At 41.5% G+C, this 6,244-nt stretch overlaps 1 pseudogene; it reads right to left on the bottom strand.

Moving 5' to 3' along the window:
* Positions 1–1,773: 1,773 nt before the first annotated feature.
* On the bottom strand, positions 1,774–2,322 carry LOC128309269 (uncharacterized; annotated as a pseudogene).
* Between the last annotated feature and the right edge of the window lie 3,922 nt (positions 2,323–6,244).

Raw genomic sequence — 6,244 nt, 5'->3', positions numbered from 1 at the left:
AAACGCTGATAGATATGCAGAACAATTCCCCCTAGCCGTCGAATGCATTAAGGCAGATCATTACGTCGACGATATGTTAACAAGTGTAGAAACACTAGATGAAGCTATAAAGCTAGCGAAAGAAGTAACTTACATCCAGTCGCAAGGCGGTTTTAAACTACACAATTGGATGGCTAACAAAAATGAAATTTTACAAGCCGTTGGAGGTAACGGAAACCGTATGAAAGATATGACGCTAGACCAATCAATTGCAACGCAAAAAGTACTTGGCATGTGGTGGGATGCTCATAGTGACACCTTCCAGTTTAAATTGCCGAATAAAGGACAAGAGGTCTTACAGGGAGAAATAATACCAACCAAGCGACAACTCTTAAGCGTGCTAATGACAATTTTCGATCCACTTGGCTTGATCGGAGCCTTCATGCTGTTTCTAAAAGTATTGCTTCAGGAAGTGTGGCGCGCCGGTACAGGATGGGATGAGAAAATTCCTACTAACTTGGAATGCAAATGGAAGAAATGGCTCGCATGCCTACCTGAGCTTCAAAAGCTTTCAGTGCCAAGATGTTACCGTATCACCACCGACCTTAGTAGTTGTACCACTCAATTACATGTATTCGTCGATGCTGGTAAAGATGGGTATGCTGCAGTTGCATATTTTAGAATCGAGTCAAATGGTCAACGCGAAGTAGCCTTAATCGGTGGAAAAACGAGAGTAGCTCCTCTGAAGTATATATCCATCCCTCGTTTAGAACTTCAAGCAGCCGTTTTAGGCATACGTCTGGCTAAAATCATTGAGAAGGCACATAGAATCCCAATTCATCGCCGATTCCTATGGACGGATTCAAAAGATGTGCTATGTTGGCTCAATTCAGACCATAGACGCTACAGTATATATGTAGCTCACAGAGTAGGAGAGATTTTGGAAAATTCTACGTTAAATGAGTGGCATTGGGTACCTACAACTTTAAACGTCGCCGATAAGGGCACCAAATGGTCAAACCTTGACCCCCACACTACTTTCACCCACTGGTTTAACGGTCCTAGTTTCTTAGTGAAACCCGAGGATGAGTGGGACATGCCGACACTGAAGGTTCAATCGACTGATGAAGAAATGCGTCAAACCATCACAGTTCACCAGGTTGTGCATCCTGTAATCAGCATCGAACGATTTTCCCGCTGGAGAAGATTGCAACGGGCAGTGGCGTACGTTTGGCGTTTCATAAATAACGCACGCCAACCAAAAGCGTCGCGTATCAAGGGACCTCTAACGCACTTGGAGTTGCAACAAGCAGAACGCACAGTTCTAATACAAGCCCAGTATCAGGAATACCCAGATGAGTATAGGATCCTGCAAGAGGGGCTGGCGGACACTAAAACGAAAAGAATTAATCTTAAGAAAAGTAGTCCTCTTTTTAGGCGAAGCCCTTACCTGGATGAAGATGGAGTCATACGGCTACACGGACGCATCGATGCTTGCCAGCACATCAGTGACGAAATGAAACGGCCCATCATCCTGCCGAAAACCGGTCACCTCACGGACCTGATTATCGATGATTATCATCGACGGTACCAACATGCAAATCATCAAACCGTGATGAACGAAGTACGACAAAAATTCGACGTTCCGGCTTTGAGAAGCGCTTGCCATAGGATACGGAACAACTGCGCAACGTGCAAGATCCGTAACGCTACACCTACGGTGCCAATGATGAGTGGGCTTCCCGCCGCCCGTCTTTCTCCATTCTGTAGACCATTCTCATTTACGGGAATCGACTACTTCGGACCATTCCTCGTCGCTGTTGGACGGAGACAGGAAAAGCGCTGGGGTGTATTGTTCACCTGCTTAACCATCCGAGCGATACACATCGAAGTGGCATCCAGCCTGTCAACCAGCTCCTGCATAATCGCGTTAAGAAACTTCATCGCCCGGCGCGGTACCCCATTGGAGATCTACTCGGATAAGGGTACCAACTTCATAGGTGCAAATCGAGAACTGAAGGAAGCCATAGCCAAGATAAACACCAACGAGCTGATTGAAGTAATGCACCTTCCGGACACGAAATGGAACTTCAACCCGCCAGCTGCCCCACATTTTGGCGGGGCATGGGAGAGATTAGTGCAAACCGTGAAGCACACGCTGAACAACATGCGTTTTACACGTACTCCATCTGATGCGGTGTTTACAAACTGGTTGATAGAGGTCGAAATGATTGTAAACTCGAGACCGCTTACACAGGTTCCGGTAGAAAATGAAGAAGAAGCACCATTGACTCCAAACCACTTTATTTTAGGATCGTCGGCTGGGACCAAACCTCTAAGCATCTTAGACGATTCAGCAGCTTGCCTACGAAACAACTGGAAAGCATCACAGGCTTACGCGAACGTTTTCTGGCGCAGATGGGTCGCCTCATATCTACCGACTCTTACCAGACGAAGTAAGTGGTTCCAGACGCAGCGAACCTTGAAGGAAGACGATCTAGTCTTGATTGTGGACGACAACCTCCCTCGCGGATGCTGGCCGAAGGGACGCGTGGTACGGACGGTACCTTCGAAAGACGGAGAAATACGGCGAGTACACGTAAAATTGGCAAACGGAAAGGTTTTAGAGCGCCCGGCAGTGAAAATAGCTGTTGTTGACATCGAACCACGAGATGGTGTTTTGACAGTTCAAAACACCGGGGTCCAGTGTTGCGAGCAACGGTTCATTTGAACCAACAGCAGCCCGTTCAGTAGGTTTACGCTAGGTGGCGCTCGCGTAGCAGGATCGTGCGCTCTTCTCACGTATTCCCGTTCTGGGAAAACGGGAGAGAATGCCGATAAAAGCAGCGCGCAGGGACAGCTAGGGTCTTTTTCGATACCAGCTTAGGCAAAGGATAGAAGTTTTTTTAACCACGCATTCCACCCCCTATTTACCACATTCATCTAAGAAAAAAAAGTGTTAAGAGAAACTATTTGTGTCGGCTTGGCTGTCGAGAAGCGGTTGCTGGACGCGACCTTTGTTGCTGGACGCAACATAGACAGTTTTTGCATGGTAACACACTCCTGGTAGAACTACATAGCAAAGTACAAAGTTCGTATTGGATGGACGAAATTAGTTGAAATAGACAGTTTTTGCATGGTAACACATTCCTGGTAGAACTACATAGCAAAGTACAAAGTTCGTATCGGATGGACGAAATTAGTTGAAATAGACAGTTTTTGCATGGTAACACATTCCTGGTAGAACTACATAGCAAAGTACAAAGTTCGTATTGGATGGACGAAATTAGTTGAAATAGACAGTTTTTGCATGGTAACACACTCCTGGTATAACTACATAGCAAAGTACAAAGTTCGTATCGGATGGACAAAATTAGTTGAAATAGACAGTTTTTGCATGGTAACACACTCCTGGTATAACTACATAGCAAAGTACAAAGTTCGTATTGGATGGACGAAATTAGTTGAAATAGACAGTTTTTGCATGGTAACACATTCCTGGTAGAACTACATAGCAAAGTACAAAGTTCGTATCGGATGGACAAAATTAGTTGAAATAGACAGTTTTTGCATGGTAACACATTCCTGGTAGAACTACATAGCAAAGTACAAAGTTCGTATTGGATGGACGAAATTAGTTGAAATAGACAGTTTTTGCATGGTAACACACTCCTGGTATAACTACATAGCAAAGTACAAAGTTCGTATCGGATGGACAAAATTAGTTGAAATAGACAGTTTTTGCATGGTAACACACTCCTGGTATAACTACATAGCAAAGTACAAAGTTCGTATTGGATGGACGAAATTAGTTGAAATAGACAGTTTTTGCATGGTAACACACTCCTGGTATAACTACATAGCAAAGTACAAAGTTCGTATCGGATGGACAAAATTAGTTGAAATAGACAGTTTTTGCATGGTAACACACTCCTGGTATAACTACATAGCAAAGTACAAAGTTCGTATTGGATGGACGAAATTAGTTGAAATAGACAGTTTTTGCATGGTAACACATTCCTGGTAGAACTACATAGCAAAGTACAAAGTTCGTATCGGATGGACGAAATTAGTTGAAATAGACAGTTTTTGCATGGTAACACATTCCTGGTAGAACTACATAGCAAAGTACAAAGTTCGTATCGGATGGACGAAATTAGTTGAAATAGACAGTTTTTGCATGGTAACACATTCCTGGTAGAACTGCATAGCAAAGTACAAAGTTCGTATCGGATGGACAAAATTAGTTGAAATAGACAGTTTTTGCATGGTAACACACTCCTGGTATAACTACATAGCAAAGTACAAAGTTCGTATTGGATGGACGAAATTAGTTGAAATAGACAGTTTTTGCATGGTAACACATTCCTGGTAGAACTACATAGCAAAGTACAAAGTTCGTATCGGATGGACGAAATTAGTTGAAATAGACAGTTTTTGCATGGTAACACATTCCTGGTAGAACTACATAGCAAAGTACAAAGTTCGTATTGGATGGACGAAATTAGTTGAAATAGACAGTTTTTGCATGGTAACACACTCCTGGTAGAACTACATAGCAAAGTACAAAGTTCGTATTGGATGGACGAAATTAGTTGAAATAGACAGTTTTTGCATGGTAACACACTCCTGGTAGAACTACATAGCAAAGTACAAAGTTCGTATTGGATGGACGAAATTAGTTGAAATAGACAGTTTTTGCATGGTAACACACTCCTGGTATAACTACATAGCAAAGTACAAAGTTCGTATCGGATGGACGAAATTAGTTGAAATAGACAGTTTTTGCATGGTAACACATTCCTGGTAGAACTGCATAGCAAAGTACAAAGTTCGTATCGGATGGACAAAATTAGTTGAAATAGACAGTTTTTGCATGGTAACACATTCCTGGTAGAACTACATAGCAAAGTACAAAGTTTGTATCGGATGGACGAAATTAGTTGAAATAGACAGTTTTTGCATGGTAACACATTCCTGGTAGAACTACATAGCAAAGTACAAAGTTCGTATCGGATGGACGAAATTAGTTGAAATAGACAGTTTTTGCATGGTAACACATTCCTGGTAGAACTACATAGCAAAGTACAAAGTTCGTATCGGATGGACGAAATTAGTTGAAATAGACAGTTTTTGCATGGTAACACATTCCTGGTAGAACTGCATAGCAAAGTACAAAGTTCGTATCGGATGGACAAAATTAGTTGAAATAGACAGTTTTTGCATGGTAACACACTCCTGGTATAACTACATAGCAAAGTACAAAGTTCGTATTGGATGGACGAAATTAGTTGAAATAGACAGTTTTTGCATGGTAACACATTCCTGGTAGAACTACATAGCAAAGTACAAAGTTCGTATCGGATGGACGAAATTAGTTGAAATAGACAGTTTTTGCATGGTAACACATTCCTGGTAGAACTACATAGCAAAGTACAAAGTTCGTATTGGATGGACGAAATTAGTTGAAATAGACAGTTTTTGCATGGTAACACACTCCTGGTAGAACTACATAGCAAAGTACAAAGTTCGTATTGGATGGACGAAATTAGTTGAAATAGACAGTTTTTGCATGGTAACACACTCCTGGTAGAACTACATAGCAAAGTACAAAGTTCGTATTGGATGGACGAAATTAGTTGAAATAGACAGTTTTTGCATGGTAACACACTCCTGGTATAACTACATAGCAAAGTACAAAGTTCGTATCGGATGGACGAAATTAGTTGAAATAGACAGTTTTTGCATGGTAACACATTCCTGGTAGAACTGCATAGCAAAGTACAAAGTTCGTATCGGATGGACAAAATTAGTTGAAATAGACAGTTTTTGCATGGTAACACATTCCTGGTAGAACTACATAGCAAAGTACAAAGTTTGTATCGGATGGACGAAATTAGTTGAAATAGACAGTTTTTGCATGGTAACACATTCCTGGTAGAACTACATAGCAAAGTACAAAGTTCGTATCGGATGGACGAAATTAGTTGAAATAGACAGTTTTTGCATGGTAACACATTCCTGGTAGAACTACATAGCAAAGTACAAAGTTCGTATTGGATGGACGAAATTAGTTGAAATAGACAGTTTTTGCATGGTAACACACTCCTGGTAGAACTACATAGCAAAGTACAAAGTTCGTATTGGATGGACGAAATTAGTTGAAATAGACAGTTTTTGCATGGTAACACACTCCTGGTATAACTACATAGCAAAGTACAAAGTTCGTATCGGATGGACAAAATTAGTTGAAATAGACAGTTTT

The sequence above is a fragment of the Anopheles moucheti genome, unplaced genomic scaffold (assembly GCF_943734755.1).
Source record: "Anopheles moucheti unplaced genomic scaffold, idAnoMoucSN_F20_07 scaffold_205_ctg1, whole genome shotgun sequence".
Taxonomy (NCBI): domain Eukaryota; kingdom Metazoa; phylum Arthropoda; class Insecta; order Diptera; family Culicidae; genus Anopheles; species Anopheles moucheti.
The sequence above is the reverse complement of the archived record's forward strand: the minus strand, read 5'-3'. Positions and strand labels throughout refer to the sequence as shown.